This window comes from Suncus etruscus, chromosome 12 (assembly GCF_024139225.1).
Source record: "Suncus etruscus isolate mSunEtr1 chromosome 12, mSunEtr1.pri.cur, whole genome shotgun sequence".
In the NCBI taxonomy this organism is placed as follows: domain Eukaryota; kingdom Metazoa; phylum Chordata; class Mammalia; order Eulipotyphla; family Soricidae; genus Suncus; species Suncus etruscus.
In genome coordinates this window covers 62,140,413-62,162,799 of record NC_064859.1, presented here as the reverse complement: position 1 = coordinate 62,162,799, position 22,387 = coordinate 62,140,413, and positions in this window count along the sequence as shown.

Genomic DNA, 22,387 nt, shown 5'->3' with positions numbered 1-22,387 from the left:
CAACTTAAGAATCATTAGAGTCCAGGAGACCAAGGAAGAAATCTCCAGGAAGAACCAAAGATCAAGAAATCATGCCCAAAGAGTACCAAATAAATAGACCCCAGGAAAAACACCCAAGACACATCCTAGTCACAATGAGGAATTCCACAGATAGAGAACTCTGAAAGTGGCAAGATCAAAAGGGAAATTACATTCAAGGGAGCATCCTTGAGATTTACAGCAGACCTGTCACCAGAAACACTCAAGGCCAGAAGGCAGTGGTGGGACATAGGACAAAACTCAATGAAATAAATGCTTCGCCTAGAATACTGCACCCAGCCAAACTCACTTTCAGGTTTGAAGGAAGAATACATGACTTCACAGATAAACAACTACTCAGAAACTTTACATATTCAAAACCAATCTTAAAAGAAAAACTCAGGGCCCAGAGAGATAGCACAGCGGCCTTTGCCTTGCAAGCAGCCTATCCAGGACCAAAGGTGGTTGGTTCGAATCCCGGTGTCCCATATGGTCCCCCGTGCCTGCCAGGAGCTATTTCTGAGCGGACAGCCAGGAGTAACCCCTGAGCATCGCCGGGTGTGGCCCAAAAACCAAAAAAAAGAAAGAAAAAAAAGGAAAAACTCAAAGATCTACTTTAAGACAAGACTGACCAACAGACACACCAAACTTCACCACAAAGATGACACTAAATCCCATGACAATTCTTTCTCTCAATGTCAATGGACTAAATGCACCAGTTAAGAGACACAGAGTGGCTAAATGGATCAAAAAACTCAATCCACCCTTTCCTTCCTGGGAGCCGAGCCGGGAGGTTCTGCCAGCATGGCGTTTGGCAGCCCTCCACCATGCCAAAGTCTGCTTTAACCAGGCCTAGGAAGGGGGTGCGGGACATGGGTCACAATAGGTTCTGGCATTAGTACTTATCAGGGAAGTTTCCATATTAAACCTGTCCATTGCGAAACCTGCTAGTGCCCCCGCGCCGAACATTATAAGAAATATATGGATATCATTGTGTTTCATCTGCTAGTCATTTTCTGAACATTGTCCATGTGCTCCTTTTATTCCTTTGCTCTCTCACTCCCATCTCTTGTTACCACACATTTAACCATTTTCTGTACTAATGATTTTTGTTTTGGCCAAGGTGGATTATGTATCTTTCACAGTAATTTTTGGGTGGAGTCTGAAGCTTCAGCAGGCAATACGTCATGGCAAGGTTTCATGCTGTAGGCTTTTTGGCCAAGATAAAGTGAAGATGCAGCCTCGGTTGCCCCCCACAGCCTTCTCTCTCCTTCCTTCCTGTTCCAGGTTTATTCCTGGACACCTGCTCAGGGTCCCAACAAGTGGGTTCCAGTGAGATGCAATTTGAAAGAGACCCCAGGTTTCCTTGTTCATGCAAGGGGCTGGGAGGGGACTGCTGAACTCTCAACTTCCAGCAATTAGGAAGCAAAAGCCTCTCGGGGAGTCGGAAGCTTCAGCAGGCAACAAGTGGAGGACATGGGTCCATGCTCTCTTCGTTTGTCCAATCACAGACAAAGTGGTGTCTCGGAAACAACACCCTCCCTCTTGACTATTTCCAAAACATAAAAGGGTCATGTGTATCTCCTTTGTATATCTCAGATGTATTCCCTTAACATCTATAACTCTTTTTGAATATCCTCATATAGTGACAATTTTGCCCACTGGATTTGTTATTTGATTGTTTGATTTTCCCCCTTTGAGATCTGTTTTATAAGCAATACTGGTAGAAGAATATCTCTGTATAGATTTCATGTTTGTACCAAGTTAAGGGGAATGTTGGACTTTATTCGTCAGCCCCCAGATGCATCAACAATATCTTGTGGCATTGCTTCTCTTTTGCATAGGTACATTAAAATGGGGAAATAATACATATGCAAACAAGTTCTTATCTAATCGAGATGGGGACACAAATTTGGTAATGTAATTAGGCCTTTTACCCTGAACATTGGCATAATGATTTGGCTCAGGCCTCAGAAGAATGGGCATCGCCCATACACACCTGAACAATGGATACCGTCTATGGAAACAACCACAACTGTCTTTAACATTACCAGGATCCAAGCCTCTACCAGGGAAGACCTACCACTGCTTTGGCAGTGACTTACTCCAAAGAGTGCTCCCAACACCCAGACGACTCAGCAACAGTCTGCATGCAGGGCAGATCGCTCCACATTTAATGGTATGCTGAAACTAGAGAATGCTCCACATCAGCCTGATATTGATGAAAGTAATGTACAGAATCCAGAGTCTTTATATATAAAAATCTGATACCAACAACAGCTAATGTGTGAAAAAGTTTCACTGGGACCTTGAGAATGACTGGAGTTGGACAGACTGGTTTGCCTGGAACCCAGAGTCTGTCTTATGCCAATAAACTGAGGTGAGGCCTTTTTAGTAATCAGGTCAAGGATTTTTTTCCATTTTCCCCATTTTTCTGGACCTATGCAAACAATGGAGATTGCTACTATCACACCTTTACTTTTTTTTTTTTTTACTTTTTTCCTTTAAGGAAAAAAATACAACTTACTAAACTTAAAAACAATTGTAATAGAATGCCTGTCTCAAATACAGGCAGGGAATGGGAAGGGGGTAATGTTACACTGGTGAGGGAGGGTGTTCTGGTTATGACTGTAATACAAATATGATCATGTTACTTAAAAAATATATTCAAAAAAAATACTCAATCCAACCTTCTGCTGCCTACAAGAAATGCACCTGAATAGTCAGTGCAAATTTAGACTCAAAATAAAAGGCTGGAGAAAAATCATCCAAGCAAACAACACCCATAAAAAAGCTGGAGTGGGCATACTAATATTAGATGATGCAAATTGTATACTCAGAAAATTTATAAGGGACAAAGATGGACATTTTGTATTAATCAAGGGGTATGTACAGCAGGAAGAAATCACCCTCCTGAATATATATGCACCGAATGAGGAGCCAGCAAAATATTTAACACAATTGTTGACAAATCTGAAAAGAATATCAATAACACATACCAGTTCTTCCGTGTCTCTTCAGCTGGTATGTTGGGGGCTCTGGGCAGGACAGCTAGCCATAGGCCCCCTGAACTGACCACTTAGTCCAGGGGACTGAGATCCCCCCCCATGCCAGAGTGGTCTTCAGGGCCACGCCTGGTAAATTGGGCCCTGGGTGGAGGGTGGGGGGAGAAATTCCTCCCCTGTGCATCCACAAACTACAGAGGCAGGGGCTGCACCCAGAAGATTTCACATGCCAGTTCTTCTGTGTCTCTTCAGCTGGTATGTTGGGAGCTCTGTGTAGGACTGACCATTTAGTCCAGGGGACCGAGATCCCCCCACGCCAAACTGGTCTTTAGAGCCACACCTCGTTAATCGGCCCTGAGGGAAGGGTGGGAGAGATAAATTCCTCCCCTATGCATACTGGACCCCATTCAGGAGTTTTGTTTCTTCCAAGTATTCATTTTCAAAAGTGCGTGGGCACAAATGCACCCGCGCAACATATATACTTTTTAACCACACCCAAAAATATTCTTAATTCTCGACTGTTTCTAGAAAATAAATTGAATTGCCTAGATTTGAAGTATAATATTCAAATAGGTCTCTAAAATCAGTGTATATGTAGATGTGACTTTCTATACAGTGGTCCTCTCTGACTGCCAAGCCTAATCCATAAACAATTCATCTATACAATGTATATAGCCCCTCTCATATATTTTCCCTCCTCCACACCAGAGCCCCTTCTACTCCCTCATCTCCCAATCCGAATTCGTTATCTTCCCCTTACTTAACCTTCTTTACCCTCAGTTCTTTAATTTGTTAGGCACCAAGACTGACCTCTTGCCCTAACAGATTCTTCCCTTTTGCACACCCCTACAAAGCTCATTATTACTCCTTAACTCTCTCACCCCCAACCATCAGTACCCCACATTTTTCACTTCAGTACTACACAGTTCTAATCACACACCAAAGTCGTGCATTGGATTTAACAACCCCCAACTGTTTCAAAAGACACAAAATGGACACATATGTCTTTTGAATATTTTATGTGTATTTTCTTTAACAGCTATAACTCTTTCTAAATAGTCTTTTACCGTGATGATTCTACCCACTTTTTATCTTGTCTTCTCTTTGTGAGCTGTTCAATAAGGAATTTTGGTGGAAGAATCCCTCAGTTTAATGCTTATGATTGAACCATGTCATGGGGATTGTTGGACTTGTTCTTATGGCCCACATATGCACTGATAACACCACGTGACATTGTTTCTTGTGTGCATAGGCACATTAAAATGGGAAAATACTATACATACAAATAAATTCTTATCTAATAGAGATTGGAACACACAAATCTCATAGTGCAATGGGACCTTACACCCTGAACATTGATACAATGACCTAACACAGGCCTCAGATGAATGGACATTCTCCATTCACCCCTGAACCAGGGAAGCTATCTACAAAACAAGGTTTTTTATAACAACACCTGGAAGCAATTCTCTACCAGGGAAGACCCAACCACAGCTCTGACATCGACCAGCTCAAAAGAGACTTCCCTTAACACTAAGAAGACTTGACAACAACAACGATCTGCTTACAGGACAGGATTCTCTGCATTGCCCTTTAACTATGAGGTGAAATGAGAGGATGCTTTGCACCATCCTGACTGCAATATAGGACATGCAGATTCCAGGATCTTTAATACAGAAACATGATAACAACAACAGAGACTATGTGAAAAATAAAAGTGTATTGGCACTACAGACAATGACCTGGATTGGACAAACTAGTTTGCCTGGAGCCTAGAGTTGGTCTTATGCCAGGAAACTTCAGGGGTAGGGTCTCCTTGTATTTAGGCCAAGGCTTTTTCTTTCCATGTCCCTCCTATTTTGGTTAGCCTATGCAAACAATAATTGCCACTCTATCACCGTTTTTACTGTGCTCCTTTGACTTTATCCTTAAGAAAAACAACTCACTTAAACTTTTGAGGTTAACTTAAACTAATATGCATGTGCATGGAAATGTAAAAAGGTACTTTGCGACCAAACAGGTGCAAGACTACTAAGTAGTAAGCTAGGTACAGAGAGGGGACCGTATATTCTAGCAGCCCCGGGGGTGAGGGAGGAGGATATGGGAAGTAGGACAAAAATGGAGGTGTAGGGAGGACAAATCGGTGATGGGAATCCCCCCTGATTTTATGTAAATATGTACCTAAAATATTATTGTCAACAATATGTAAGCCACTATTATCAAAATAAAAATTATAGTATCAAAAAAAGTACTTTGCCTTCAATGTTTAAGGAGTTACATACGTTTTATGTCTTTAGATTGTTTTGTGTGCTGCTAAGAAATATTATGTACTGCTATCCTGGGACTTGAGGGACAAAGTAATCGTACATGGGTTCTGTTTTATTTTTCTTTATATTCTTTGGCTGAAAGTTCAAAGTTACGATATGAGTAATGGAACTACTGAGAATTCTGTTTATGGGTGATTGTCCTTCCACTGTAACTTTACCTTGTCCTCTTTCATTGCATCTTTGTTCTCATAATTAAAAATAAAAAATTAATTTAAAAAAGAATATCAATAACAACACAATAATGTTGGAAATCTCAACACGGCATTGTCAACACTTGATAGATTCACCAGACTGAAACACAACAAGAATATACTAGACCTGAAAAGAGAAATGGAAGGAAGAGACCTAGTGTGTGTGTGTGTGTGTGTGTGCACATGTGTGCGTGTGTGTAAATATATAGGATACTCCACCCCCAGAAACCTGGATACACATTCTTCTCTAATGTACATGGGACATTCTCCAAGATAGACTACATGCTGGCACATAAAACATACCTCCATAATATCAAGAGGATAGAAAATTTGAAGGCTACCTTTGCTGACTGCAAGGCTCTGAAATTATATGTGAATTACAAAGGAACACAGAACAAAAACTTTAATACCTGAAAGTAAAACAGCCTAATACTGAATAACCAGTGGGCCCGAGATGAAATCAAAGAGGAAATCAAAACTTTCCTGGAAACAAATGACAATAGGGACACAAACTCTCAGAACCTATGGGACACAGCAAAAGTAGTACTGAGAGGAAAATTTATAACTTTGCAAGCATACAACAGGAAAGAAGAAGGGGCATACCTGAATAGCTTAATGACACAGCTTATAGCTTTAGAATGTGCTCAACAAAAGAAATCAAAAATAGAGAGACAGAAGGAAATAACAAAGGTGAAAGCAGAAATCAATGAAGTGGAAACAGAAAAAACAATCCGAAAGATCAACGGAAACAGAAGTTGGTTCTTCAAAAAAATAAACAAGATTGATACACCACTAGCAAAACTAACTAATAGAGAGAAACTTGATAACTTGTATTAGAAATGAAAAAGGGGAGATCACTACCGATATTGCAGAGATTCAAAGGGTAATAAGAAACTACTTTGAGAAACTCTATGCCACTAAAAATGAGAACCTGAAAGAAATGGATATATTCTTGGACTCTTATAACCTTCCACGATTGAATAAAAAGGATGTAGCATATCTAAACAACCCCATCACTATTGAGGAAATTAAAACAGTAATCAAATGTCTGCCCAAAAACAAAAGCCCAGGCCCAGATGGATTCACTAATGAATTTTTCCAAACCTTTCAAGAGGAACTACTACCAATCCTGGCAAGACTCTTTCATGAAATGAAAAAAATGGGAACACTTCCAAATAGCTTTTATGAAGTCAACATCACCTTGATCCCCAAACCAGACAGAGATGCTACCAAAAAAGAAAATTACAGACCAATATCCCTGATGAACACAGATGCAAAGATCCTCAACAAAATCCTGGCAAATAGGATTCAATGCCTGATCAAGAAGATCATTCATTATGATCAAGTAGGTTTCATCCCAGGAATGCAAGGCTAGTATAACATCCGTAAATCTATCAACAGAATACATAACATCAACAACAAGAAAAATAAAAATCACATGATCATATCAATAGACGCAGAGAAAGCATTTGATAAGATCCAACACCTATTCTTGATCAAAACTCTCAGCAAGATGGGAATAAAAGGGACCTTTCTCAATATAGTTACGGCCATTAACCACAAGCCAGTGACTAATATTGTCCTCAATGGAGAAAAACTGAAAGCCTTTCCTCTAAATTCTGGCACAAGAAAAGGCTGTCCTCTCTCACCACTCATATTCAACACAACACTGGAAGTCCTACCTATAGAGATTAGGCAAGAAAAAGATATCAAGGGAATCCAGATAGGAAAGGAAGAAGTCAAGCTCTCATTGTTTGCAGATGACATGATACTTTACTTAGAAAACCCTAAAGACTCTACCAAAAAGCTTCTAGAAACAATAAACTCATATAGCAATGTGACAGGTTATAAAATTAACACACAAAAATCAATGGCCTTTCTATACACCAATATTAATAGGGAAGAAATGAACATTAAGAAAAAACCCATTCACAATAGTGCCAAACAAACTCAAATATTTTGGAATCAATTTGACTAAAAATGTGAAGGACCTATACAAAGAAAACTATAAAACTCTGCTCCAAGAAATAAGAGAGGACACATGGAAACACATACCCTGCTCATGGATTGGCAGGATTAACATCATTAAAATGGCAATACTCCCCCCAAAGCATTGTACAGATGTAATGCAATCCCTCTAAAGATACCCATGACATTCTTCAAAGAAGTAGATCAATCACTTTTGAAATTCACCTGGAATAATAAACACCCTAGAATAGCTAAAGCAATCACTAGGAAAAAGAATATGGAAGGAATTACTTTCCCCAACTTTAAACTTTACTACAAATCAATAGTTATCAAAACGCCATTGTCTTGGAATAAAGGCAGGCCCTTAGATCAGTGGAATAGGTTGAATACTCAGAGAATGTTCCCCAGACATATAATCACCTAATTTTTGATAAAGGAGCAAGAAATCCTAAATGGAGCAAAGAAAGCCTCTTCAACATGTGGTGTTGGAACAACTGGCTAGGCACTTGCAAAAAATTGAACCTAGACCCCCAGCTAACATCATTTATGAAGGTAAAATCCAAATGGATTAAAGACCTTGATATCAGACTCGATACCATAAAATATATAGAACAACACGTAGGGAAAACACTCCAGGACATTGAGACTAAAGGCATCTTCAAGGATGAAACTGCACTATCCAAACAAGTGAAAGCAGATATTAACAGATGGGAATATATTAAACTGAGAAGCTTCTGCACCTCAAAGGAAATAGTGCCCAGTATACAAGAGCCATTCACTGAGTGGGAGAAACTATTCACCCAATACCATCAGATAAGGGGCTAATTTCCAATATATACAAGGTACTGACAAATTTACAAGAAAAAAAAACATTTAATCCCATCAAAAAATGGGGAGAATAAATGAACAGACTCTTTGACAAAGAAGAAATACAAATGGCCAAAAGGCACATGAAAAAATGCTCCACATCATTAATCATCAGGAAGATGCAAATCAAAACAACTATGAGATACCACCTCACACCACATAGATTGGCGCTCATAACAAAGAATGAGAACAAGTAGTGTTGGCGGGGATGTGGAGAGAAAGGAACTCTTATCCACTGCTGGTGGGAATGCTGTCTAGTCCAACCTTTATGCAAAGCGACATGGAGATTCCTCCAAAAACTAGAAATCAAGCTCCCATATGATCCAGCTATACCAGTCCTAAGAATATACCCTAGGAACACAAAAATACAATACAAAAATAGCTTCCTTACAACTATATTTATTGCAGAACTATTTACCATAGCAAGACTCTGGAAACAACCAAGATACCCTTCAACAGATGAAGATACCCTTCAACAGATGAATGGCTAAAGAAACTGTGATACATATTACAATGGAATATTATGCAGCTGTCAGGAGAGATGAAGTCATGAAATTTTCCTATACATGGATGTACATGGAATCTATAATGCTGAGTAAAATAAGTCAGAGAGAGAGAAAGATGTAGAATGGTCTCACTCATCTATGCATTTTAATAAAAATGAAAGACATTTTTGCAATAATAATTTCCAAAGACAAAAGAGAAGAGGGCTGGAATTTACAGCTCACCTCATGAAACTCAACACAAAGAGGGGTGAGTTTAGTTATAGAAATCACTACATTGAGAACTATTCTAACAATAACAGAGAGAAATAGAAAGCCTGTGTAGAGTACAGGCAGGGGTGGGGTGGGGAAGAGGGAGATTTGGGACACTGGTGATGGAAATGTTGCACTGGTGATGGATGGTGTTCTTTACATGACTGAAACCCAAACACAATCATGTATGTAATCATGGTATGTAAATAAAATATATATAAAGAAGTAAAATGAGGCAAAATGAAGTAATGAGATTTGCTTATACATGGATAAATGTGGGGAGTATTATGCTGAGTGAAATAAATTAGACAGAGAGGTGTAGATATAGATTGACCACAGTAGTAATTGGGATACATATTTAAACAGCTAGTATGATAATAATGACCAATCACAATAAATTAAAACCATTAGGAAGCTTGCCACATTTAGCAGGGGCTGTAATTAGGTCAGAGAGGAAAGCACAATGATCTTTGGAAATGATTACTATGGAAAAGAAGTGAGTGCTGAAAGTGCAAAGTGTTATATGTGATACCCCTTCAGCAACCATATTGCAAGCCACCAAGTCTAAAAGAAAAAAGGAATGAAGAGACATAGAGTTAGAAAAAAAGAAGAGTAAGAATAAAGAGATTAAGAAGGAGGAGGAGGAGTAAAGAAGATTAAGGAGGAAGAGGATGAGAAACAGGAGGAGGAGGAGGAAGAAAGGAAAAGGAGGAGGTAAAGGAGGAGGAGGAGGAAGGAATAAGGAGAAAGGGGAACAAAGGAAGAGCAAAGACCAAGAAGTAAAATCAGGGCCTTAGAAGCAGGTAGGGGAAAGGGAGGGAAGGAAATAGAGCATTGCCTGTGGGAAACGTGCACTGGTGTTGGGCACTGGATGACAGAAGCTCAATCAAGAACAACTTTAACTCTATCTTATGGTGTTTTCAATAAAAATTATAAAAAAATAATTCAGTAAAAGAAATTTGTGGAAATCTTGTCATGGTCTGGAGGATTAGCTGAGCTGTTTGTTGCTAACTGAGCCTTCCTGTGAGTATTGTTTTTCACTTTTTGTGGCTTTCTGGGATCCACACTCCACCAATGTTCAGGGGTTCTTCTGGGTTTTGCATCAGGAAAGAGTCCTAGAGCTGCTCAGAGGGACCATGTGGGGGCTGGGGATAGAAACTGCAAGGCAAGCATCCTACCTGCTGTACTCTCTCTCCAGCCCCCTGTTTTGGCTTAGTGAACTTCGTGTGCTTCTAGGCCAACTGATTTGCTGTGCTGCTACTGAGCTGTTAGTGTCCTGAAACTTGCCTGTGTCATAAGGCTGCATAATGTAGGAGATCCTATGCAGTGTAGGTGCTCCAGGGTTTGTAGAACTGGGAGGTTTTAGCAGGAAGACTGGTGAGCCTTGGGGTTTGATCATCTTGGGTTGGCATCTCTTCTGGGATTAGTTGGGAAGTTGGGAAGCTGGGCCATTTACATGGCAGAGGTTGTGGGTGTCAACAGATGTGAGATTTGATATGATTCAGTAAACTCTCACATTCTTTGGTGTCAATTCATTGTTCATTTAAGAATTCTGCCTCAGTTGAAAAGTAGCTCTCTTTTAGAAAAATTTCTGATTCTCCCTTTGTTTATTCTCTAAATGTATCTTATTTTTCCTCTGAAGATATTTGAAGTTCATAATGTAGTTTGAGTCAAGCGGTTTTGTGTGTGCAGTGAGGTGTGAAGTTTTTGATTAAAGGCTCAATTGTTATGAACTGTGGACTGTGTATTTCTCCAAAATCAATTGCTGAAAGAATCTCTGCTCTCCCATTGATTTGCTATTTTGACATTTATCCAGAATCAGGTTTTGTCTCTGGATATTTTTTCTTCTCCATCTTTCTTGTTGTCTGCTCTCGCCTTTGGGTAGACTGAGTAAAAGTCATTTGGGTTCTGTATCATTAGAACTGCGTGAGAACAGAAAAGGGACCACAAGTAGCAAAGTTGTTTAGAAAAACAGGAAAGTTAACCTTGCCTCTGCTCCAACTTCCATACTCTACAGTTTGCCTACCTCCTTTCTTGGTCATTCAAGGTGAACTACAGCTGAATCGGGTTTTTTGCCCTGAATATTTGCTCAGAGTCCCCATTTTCCTCTTTTCTAAAGATAAGTAGCCTTCTCTTGTGGGCATCCTGGTGTGCTGTGTGGTATCAGGCTTGAGAGACTGGATGCCTGTCTCAGATCTCAGTGCTGTCCTCGGTGTTTATGCCTTATTTGTGCAGGCATGGCTCTATTCATGGACATCGGCTCCCCACCAACATGCCAATGGCCACACATGCTCCAGCACCCATGGTGGGGACAGAAGGGACCACTGAATGGAAGATGGTGCCAGCCACAGTTGACTTTCAAGGTCCTAGATTTCTCCTCCCTCTGACTTCTCTTTCTGTCTCTCCTTTTGTTTTGTCCCTTTGCAGGGCTGCAGAAGGCCTGTCCAGGGACTAGCTTTAGCTAGTTACCTCACTGCAGCTTCTAGGTAGCCTATAGCGACTTTTTGATGATATTTCTCTTTTAGGACCTCTTTGTAGTGAAGTTAAGTCAGTGAGTAACTATCATTAAATTTACCCAGAAATCCTAAAATATGGTTCCTTACATCACATTTCCTTTCTCTTGAATAAGTTCCTAAGAGGGAGTATAGGATCTATTGTAAATCTCTTGAAATGATGATGGTAGAGTCAATTTACAGATTATATTTGATCTATGGTGGAACGAAGAAATAACGTTTAGGGACAAAATAGTCTAGTGGAAAACTGATTGTGGTATACATTTAGGCAAGGCTTATTTTCACTGAAATCTCAAAATTGCTATGTTTCAATAACTTTCTTTAATAGTATAAGACTAATTCCAACATGAACAAGCAGACCTATAATTGCCCATAAAATTTTGGGGGGTTTTTTGCCTTTATTTGGGTTAGGGACATAGGAATGTATGGTTGTTACCTTTATAAAGCAAGTTCTACCATTTTGACTGTTGTGTTTCTTTATGAAGTATATATATATGCATATTTGGTTTATTTGTAAATACCCCAGATAAGTGCTATCATTCTGTTTTTATCGTTCTTCTTCTGGTTTACTTCATTTAACATAATATTTTCTAGTTTGCAGCCATGTTGCCCACAAAATTTATGATTTTATTGTTTTCTACTGCTATGTAGTATTCTATTGTGTATAGTACCACTCTTCATGATCCACTTATCTGTTTTGGGCACCTAGGTTGATTTCATATCTTGGCTATTGTGCTGAGTGCTGCAATAAATAGTGAAGTGCTTATATGCTTTTGGGATGTATGTCCTTCTGTCTTGGGCATAAATACCCAGGAGTGCGATGCTGGGTCATGCTGTAGGCTCAATTCTGAGTATAATGAGAACCCTCTCAACTGGTTTTCCATAGGGTTTGGACCAGAGAGGCATTCCACCAGCAATGATGAGAGTTCCTTTCTGACCACATCCCCACCAACAGAGATTGTCTCATTATTTTTGATGTGTGCCATCCTCATTGGTATATATGGTACTCATTGTTGTCTTGATTTGGATTTCCCTAATGATGAGGGATGGGTGGGACATGGTTTTCATGTGTCTATTTGCCATCTGTCAGTCTTCCTTGGTGAAGTGTCTATTCATTGCTTCTGCCCATTGTTTATGGCTATATTAGATTTTGTGGAACTAACCTTTCTGAGTACTTTATATATCCTAGATATCAACCCTTTATCTGATATGTTGAGTGTGAAATTTTTTCCTATTCTGTTTCTAGTTTTGACCAGTATTTCTTTTGCCATATAGAAACTTTTATTTTGATGTAGTCCCATTTATTTAGGTTTGATGCTATAACTCTTGTCATTGCATTCTATCTTCAAAGACTTTTTGAGGTATAAGTCTTGAATTGTTCTGCCTATTTTTCCTCTATGAACTTTATAGATTTGGGTCTGATTTCCAGGTCTTTAATTCATGTTGATTTGACCTTTGTGTAAGATGTAAGGAACAGATCAATCTTTAGTTTCTTTTTTTTGGGGGGGGGGGGTTTGTGCCACACCCGGCAGTGCTCAGGGGTTACTCCTGGCTGTCTGCTCAGAAATAGCTCCTGGCAGGCATGGGGGATCATATGGGACACCGGGATTCTAACCAACCACCTTTGGTCCTGGAGCGGGCTGCTTGCAAGGCAAACACCGCTGTGCTACTATTGCCTAGGCCCAATCTTTAGTTTCTTACAGGTGGTTTATCCAGTTGTTCCAACACCATATGTTGAATGAGACTATCTATTGTTCATTTCAAGTTCGTAGGCTCCTTCAGCAAATATTAGTTCGGCAGTATATTGGGGGGGTATGTTCACTGGATAGTTTATTCTGACCCCATTGGTCCTGAGACCTCTGGTTCCATTTAGTCTGATATTCTGTCTTTGTTCCAAAACCATTGCTGTTTTGATCACTATGGCTTTATAGTAAAGCTTTAGGTTAGGCAATGGTTTCTTGTTTTTCGGTATGTGATTTAAGCTAACCTTGGATTATTTGTGGTTCTATTACAACCTTAGTAATTGATGATTGTTCTATAGTCCTTAAAAAATAATGTCTGGGGCCTGGAGAGATAGCAATGGAGGTAAGGCATTTGCCTCTAATGGCAGAAGGTCAGTTCGAAATCCCCAACAGTCCCATATGGTCCCCCCTGCCTGACAGGATGCGATTTCTGAGTGTATGGGCCAGGAGTAAACCTCAGAGAGCTGCCGGGTGTGACCCCAAAAACCAAAAAAATAAAATAAAATAATGTCTGAATTTGGATAGGGATGGCATTGAATCTATATAGTAGTTAATTCTTCCTATCTCATAAGCATGGTGTGTTCTTCCCATTTAACTGAGGTCCTCTTCAATTTTTTTTCTGAAGTGTTTTGAAGTTTTCATGGGTTTTAGGTTTTGAACTTTTCTTGTCAGGTTGATTCCTAGGTATTTGATATTTTAGGTATTATTTTAAATGGAATCACCCTCCTTAATCTCTTTCTCCTCTGCTGGTCTTTTGGATATTGGACTTTGTAGCAGCCACTTTGCTGTATTGGTTTAATGGTTTCTAGGAGTTTTCCTGTGGACTTTTTAGGGTGTTGTGATGTTATACCATCGTATCATCTGCAAAAAGAGAGTTTGATTTCTATTTCCCTATTTGGATTCCTTTGATTCTCATCACTTGTAAGAGTGTTATTTGCTAGGACTTATAGAACTATTTATTGAATAAGAGGCAGAGAGAAGTGGGACAGCCTTCCCATAGTTTCCTGATCATAGTGGAAATGCTTTCATTTTTCTTCAATTAAGGATAATGTTGGCTGTGGGCTTTTTACAGATAGCTGTAAACTATCTTGAGAAAGGCACCTTCCAACCCCTATTTTGCTGAATGTTTTCATCATGAATGAATTTTGTCAAATTGCCTTCTATACATCAATTGATATGATCATTGTGATTTTTGTCTTTCTTGTTTGTTGATGTGTGTATGATGGTGTATTGATTTGCATATGTTGAACCATCTTTGCATCCCTGGGATGAAACCCACTTGGTTGTGGTTGTATAATCTTTTTGATGTATTGTATAGTTTGCAAAGATTTTATTGAGGATTTTTGCATCCATGTTCATTAGTGAGATTGGTCTGTAGTTTTCTTTCTTGGTGGTGTCTCTGTACAGCTTTGGGAAGAGGTTGTGATACTAGGCTCATAATAAAAGAAGTTAGGGAGGATTCCTAACTTTTCAATGTTTTGGAAGAGGCGTTGAGGATCAATGGTTGTTAATTCTTCGTCAAAATGTTTGATAGAAATTTATCTGTAAAACTATCTGGTCTGGGACTTTTGTTCTTGGGGAGTTTCTTATTTACTGATTCAAAAGTGCTTAGATGTGATTGGCCTATTTAGGTTTTCTACAATCCTCCTAATTAAGTCTTAGAAGATGATATTTTTTTCAGAAACCTTTAGATTCTCTTTTGGATTCTCTAACCTCAACTGAGTACAATTGTTTATAATAAGCCTACATGAGGTTTTCAATTTCTTGAGCTTTTGTTGTAATCACCTCTCCTTTTGTTGGTAATCTGATTTATTTGTTTGTTTGTTTGATTTGTTTTGTTTTTTTGGTGAGTCTTGCTAGCAGTTTGTCTATCGTGTTTATTCGTTTGAAGAACCAGCTCCTGATCTCATTGATTTTGTATGTATTTCTTTTCTTTGTTGCATATGTTGCTTATTTCTGCTCTGGGGTTTTTATTATTTCTGTCTTCTGTCTGTTTTTCCCAGGTCCTTAAGTGTCCCCTTAAACTGTTGATTTGTCTTTTTGCTATTCTTTTTTTTTATTTTGTCTTTTATATTAAAACACTATAATTACAAAACATCATTGTAGTTTGGTTTCAGTCATACAGAGAACACCTCCCCCTTTCACCAGTGCAAACATTTCCACCCTCACCAATACCCCCCAATCTTCCTCCTTCCCCATCCCTACCTGTAAATCAAGACAGGCATTTCTACCTCTCTCACTTTATTAACATTTTCATGTAGTTGTTAGTGTGATTATTTTTCTAACTGCATTCACCTCTCTTTGTGGTGAGCTTCATATTTTGAGCTGGTCCTTCTGGACCCTCAACTTCTAGGGCTTTAATAATAATAGTTTTCTTTTATTTTTCATAAAACCCATTGATGAATGACTCTATTCTATGACTCTTATCACTCTGACTTATTTCACTCAGCATAATAGCTTTCCATGTCCATCCATGTATAGGAATATATTTCATGACTTCATCGCTCCTGGATGGCTACATAATATTCCTTTGCATATAAGTTTACCATAGTTTCTTTAGACATTCATCTGTTTGGAGGACATCTTTGCTCCTGTAATGAATATAGGTTTGAGGAAGGGATTCTTGTAATTTTTGTGTTTCTAGGGTATATTCCTAGGAATGGTATACCTGGATCATATGGGAGCTCAATTTCTAGTTTTTTGAGGATATACCCATATTGTTTTTCATAAAGGCTAGAATACATAGCATTCCCACCAAATTTGCTTTTTCCTAACTATAGGCCTGTATTGCTAGAATTTTGCCTTAATGACTGCATATTCTGCATCCCACAAATTTTGAAAATTTGTCTCTTCAATATCCTTTGTCTAAAGGAATCATTTTATTTCTTTCTTGATTTCCACTTTGATCCAACTGTTGTTGAGCAGAATGTTGTTTAATTTCCAGGTGTTGGGGTTTTCTCCACACCTTTCTTTTTACAGTCAATCTTGATCTCTGTTGCATTGTGATCTGATAGCATTCTTCTTTATGACCTTATATTTCTTACTTTGTGCAAGTTAGACTTATATTCAAGGCTTAGTCTATTCAAGAGAAGGTCCTATGTGCACTTGAGAAGAATATATATTCTGATTTCTGGGGATGGAGATCCCTGTTCATGTCCACTAGTCCTAGTTCTTCTAGTTTCTCATTAGGGATCTTATATTTTTGCTAGTTTTCTGCCTAGTGGTTCTGTCTAGTGATGATAGTTGTGTGTTGAAGTCTCCTACTACTATCACCATTTCCTTCCATATGTTTCTCCAGGTTTCGCAAGAAGATGCCTTACATATTTTGCTGGCCCTAATTTGGTACATAAATGTTGATTAGAGTTAGTACTTCTTGGTGTAATGTTTCCCTGATCAATAAGTAGTGACCTCTTTGTCTCATGAGTACTTTCATGAGGTAAATGCAAATTTCTCTGATATAAAAATGCTGTACCAGCTTTTTTTTTTGTTGTTTTCCATTGGCTTGAATAATTGATTTTCCATCTTTTTATTCTAAGCCCTGTGTCTATCCTGTTCTTTTAGGGTGTTGTTTCTTGCAGACTACAGGATATCAGTTTTTTGTTTTGTTTTGGTTTTTGTTTTTGTTTTTGTTTTGGGGGGGTCACACCTGACAGCGCTCAGGGGATACTCCTGGCTCTATGCTCAGAAAGCGCCACTGGCAGGCATAGGGGACCATATGGGATATCTGGATTTGAACCAATTTCCTTCTGCTTGGAAGGTAGACACCTTACCTCCAGGCTATCTCTCTGCCCTAGTTTTTGTTTTCTGATCCAACCCTTTGTGTCTTTTAATAGGGGAGTTTAGTCCATTGACATTTAAGGAGATTATTGACAAAGAGAGTTGTTTTGTCATCATATTGTATAGGGTTGTTGTTGTTGTTGTTGTTGTCGTTACAATAGGGTGTTTAGATTGTGTGATTCATCTCTGAGTAGTTTAGTTAGAGATGCTTTGGTTATCACAAATAATGTGAGTTCTTTTTATTTTCTGAGAATGTTTTTAGTCTTCTCTCCCATATGAATGAGAATTTTGCTGGATTAGTAGAGTTTAGGTTGGAAGTTACTTTCATTTCGTATGTTTAAATATGTCACTCCACTGTCTTCTTGCTTGAATTGTTTCAAATGGGAGATCTGGTTTGATTATTTTTATATACTAGTTTATTTAAACACCTTGATTACATACATGATTGTGGTTTGGGGTTTCAGTCATGTAAAGAAACACCACCCATCACCAGTGCAACCATTTCCCATCACCAATGTCCCAAATCTCCCTCCTCCCCCACCTGACCCTTATGTTCCCTCCTTTGTACTTGAGGTCCTTTTTCTCCCTCATCTGCTTCTTCTATTTGGGGGGGGGGGTCCACACCCCGTCAGTGCTCTGGTGGCTACTACTAGCAGGCTCTATGCTCAGAAATTCACTCCTAGCAAGCTGGAGGGACCATATGAGATGCTGGGATTCGAACCACTGTCCTTCTGAATGCAAGGAAAATTCCCTACCTCCATGCTATCTCTATGGCCCAATTCTCTCCTACTGCTTTAAATACATCTTTCTCTTTGTTTTTAGCCATTTGGATAGCTATATGTTTTGATTTGTTCTATTAGGGTATATTTTATTGGGAACTATTCTTGCCTCCTGAATTTGTAGAGGTGTCTCTTTCCAGAGGGTGAGAAAATTTTCTGTTATTATTTCTCTCAACTACTTTTACCTTCCCCTATTCCTTTTTCCTCCCCTTCTGGCTATTCCTACAATTCATAAATTATTTCTTGTGTCTTTGTTCATTAACTACATTACATTAGCCTTCCAATGTTTTGTCTCTCATTTCTTTGTAGAATTCTTTATGAATTGTGTGTGTGTGTGTTTGTTGTTTGTTTGTTTTTGGTTTCGGGGCCCACACCTGGCATTGCCCAGGGGTTACTCCTGCTGTCTACTCAGAAATAGCTCCTGGCAGGCACGGTGAGAACCATATGGGAACTATGACCCGGGATTCGAACCAACCACCTTTGGTCCTGGATTGGCCTGCTTGCAAGGCAAACTCCACTGTGCTATCTCTCCGGGACCTTTTTTTTTTTTTTTTTGGTTTTTGGTTTTTGGATCACACCTGGCAGGGCTCAGGGGTTACTCCTGGCTCTATGCTCAGAAATCGCTCCTAGCATGCTCACGGGACCATATGGGATGCCGGGATTTGAACCACTGACCTTCTGCATGTAAGGCTAATGCCCTACCTCCATGCCCTATCTCTCTGACCCCCAAAATGATAGTTTTTCTGATTAGAAGGAAAAAAGCAAAATGGCATATTTCAGGCATTCCACTTGAACCAATATGGAAGAACTTATATCTGGAACACTCTTATTTTTAGTCAATGGTTTATGAATAACTTTCTATTATAATGACTACTATTATAAATCACTCAAAAGATTGATTTGCAGTATATTAATTCACACATAATTGACAAAATTCTTTAGAAATAAGGCAGAAACCAGGGTTGATGAGAGAGCAGACAATACAACATTTTCCAACATCTGGAAACAGTGCTGTCTCTATTTCTGGGTATACTGATTCATTGTTAATGAGCAAAGGGGATATTCTGGGCATTGTTGTCTTGGGAAAGATATTGGAGATTATCAAATACATCAATTCCAACCATTCTTAAAAGTTTTGTTCTCTGAAGTTAAAGAATGTGTTTTCCAAAACACTTCAGCTGTCTCAGTACTGTTGCGATGTTACCAGTTAGTTAGAGTCCAAACATGGGAAAATGGGGTATGATTGATGTTACTGGAGGAGACAGGCTAAATCCTATAGAACTTCTTTCTCCTTACATTACATCTTGGAAACTAGTTGACTTTATGGCCTTGAATTGGAGGCTTGTCCCACTTTCAAGATCTGACATTTCAGAGGAAGCCAAGGCATTGACTTGATGATCTGTATACACACTTGTTAATGAGGGCCAGATGGACCAGGTGCAGGAGTTAATAATTGGAGCTTAAGCCAGAGCAGTAAGTCTACATGGTGGTGCTCTAGGGTCCCCTTATGATTTCAGGGATCAGTCTTGGGTTGGCTGCAATCAAAGCAATTGCCTTGCTTGTCCCTTGTACTTCTGACTGTAGGAAAAAGGCATTCATGCTTTAAGTTCAGCAATGATAATTTGCAGTGTGCTACTTTGTATTACTGAGACTAGTGCATAGAAATGGCATATTCAGCATACCTGTGGTATTATAGGCTCTAAATGGTTCTGGTTCTACCATGGGATATGGAGACTATTGCATCACTGCAAAGAGTGTAAGGCATGCAGGCGTGGAGTCAGGACTCATTCAGAACCCACTGTCCTCAGCCATCTATCTCAACCCTGCCTGTGAAACTTGAGATACCCCTTCATTTGAAATATCTACTCACTCCAAACCTGGGATGCCAGTCTATGTAACTATCATTCTGCCACCCCCCCCCATCCCAGATGAAGGTATATCCTGTGCCATGGAAAGAGCTAGATATGTCATTGGTTGTCCTCACAACTCTTTCCACTACACCCTGCTTCCAACTCTATTTCCTTCAGGTAAGAACACATCCCTGGGTGTGCCCAAGGGAGGCTGGAAGAGCTGAACCATGATCCTCCCCTATATGGTGACTCAATAGGCATTCATGGAATGAATACTTCTAGCTGCAAAAAGACAACCCCTCTGTGGTGGGGTATGAAGCTGAAGGATTTTCTCTGTGATCCTGCCTTTTCTTTCTGCTTGCTTCCTGTGTATTGATGTGTGCAAGGTGCAGTGACTCCTATTCTAAAACGTAGTCATCCTTTAGTCCTGTTTCTGGCTTTGGTTTCTGCAGTGTGTGGTCTTTGAGCCGCACACGTGCTTGCCTGTTGTCCCCATCTGAGCTGCTTCCCAACTGGTGCAGCTGACCAGAGCTGAGCCAGTACCTGCAGGAGGCTGGTCTTTGCTTCTAATCTCTGCTCTCTTACCTCACCCCAAGTTTCACAAACAGATTCTGAGTGTTGCAACCTCTGTGTAAGGAACCCTAGGTAGAGCCATGGCTAAAGAAGGAGGGCACAAGGCTCAAAAATCCTTTGTGGCCTGTACCCACAATTGCCATACAATGCTCAGGGGAAAGGGGACATTGATAGAGGCCATGGCATAAATTCACCCCTCTCATTTGAGGTATAGTTTTACTAGAATCCTAAGGATTTTTCTTTGAGTCCCTCTAAAGACCATCAAGATTTCTGGAAATCCAAATTGTTTCATGAATGCCAAGCAAATGTGCTGAGACCAAGTTCTTCCAGGCCTTCCTAATAGTATAGGAATGCTATAGGAGGTAAGAATGTGAAAATTAGGGCCGGGCGGTGGCGCTAAAGGTAAGGTGCCTGCCTTGCCTGCGCTAGCCTCGGACGGACTGCTCGGACGGACTGCGGTTCGATCCCCCGGCGTCCCATATGGTCCCCCAAGCCAGGAGGACTTCTGAGCGCATAGCCAGGAGTAACCCCTGAGCGTCACCGGGTGTGGCCTAAAAACCAAAAAAAAAAAAAAAAAGAATGTGAAAATTACTGAAGAATCAGAGTATCTGGCCCAGAGCCATGGCCACTTTGTTGTAAATATAATCTTTGCATCAAAACAAAACGCACATTAGGTATGCAGTAAACAGCTACACAAGACACACACACACACACACACACACACACACACACCTGGAAAAGAGGAACTGGACATTCAAGCCATAAGCTGATTCAGCAGACTTTGGGAAATTATCATGCTGTTCAATCCTAGGCCAAAAATAAGAGATGTCTCTGTTAAAGATCAATAAGTATTGTAGTCATTGTATTTAGGAGAATGTCAATGACTTCTATAGAATGTTTGATGATTATCTGTACCTCACAGAAGCCACAGACTTTTCCTGCTATGTAAACTACTGAGCACTCCCTTCTTCCTTGCTATCTCAGAAACTAGCTAAAGGAAATGTGTAGAAACCCTGCTCTGTGATTGCATAAATGGGCTCAATTCAGACTCCTTTCCTAGTGTCACACATTGCTGCCTTCGGTAGCCACTGTCCTTGATGGCTCCAATACTACTGCTGTGTCCAGCTGCTCCTGCCTAGCTCTAGCTGCCTGTGACATCAGAGACAAGTTGTTTTTTGTCTTGTTTGTTTTTTGGTTTTTTTGTTTTTTGTTTTTGTGCCACACCCGGCGTTGCTCAGGGGTTACTCCTGGCTATCTACTCAGAAATAGCTCCTGGCAGGCATGGGGGGACCATGTGGGACACCGGGATTCGAACCAACCACCTTTGGTCCTGGATCGGCTGCTTGCAAGGCAAACACCGCTGTGCTATCTCTTCGGGCCCAGAGACAAGTTTTTGTTCCCTTGATATCAAGATCTGAATTTGACTCTCTTTTGAGGGCAGTGGTATAAACCTGACTCCCCTGCCAACCCCATCACATTATTTTCAGCACCTGGGGAAGATCTAAGGATTTTTCTCTTCAAGAGAGCTGGGCAAGGCATGGTAAAGCAACCTGGAAAGACTTTCCTTTTGGTAACAAATAACACTTTATTAATAATAAAATAATAAAACAATGAAAAAAATAATTAAAAGGCAAAATGAACAGAAAAAAAGAACAGTTGTAGGACCACACAAACATCAGTTTTCTCTGGACCCTGCGTCTCATCTTGCCAAGTGTCTGGTGCAGGCAGGAGCTGTGAGCAAAAAGACAGGGAGATGAGAGCAGAACACAGGCAGAAGAGGGGAAGCCCAACCCACACTCTCAAAGCCCTTCCTGCTTCTGAAAGTCTCTGGATGCAAGAGGGCCTTATGTCTGCTGTGTTCTGTGCTGCTTCTCAGTGGCATATATGTTGCTGGTTGGAGGGATAGTGACCTTCCTGACAGAATAATTCTTGATTCTCAGATAAAAACATGCTACTTCAGAGTCAAATTCTACCAGTTTGGTTGATTACAGCAGTAGCACCCCTCTTTCCTTTTCTCTTTTC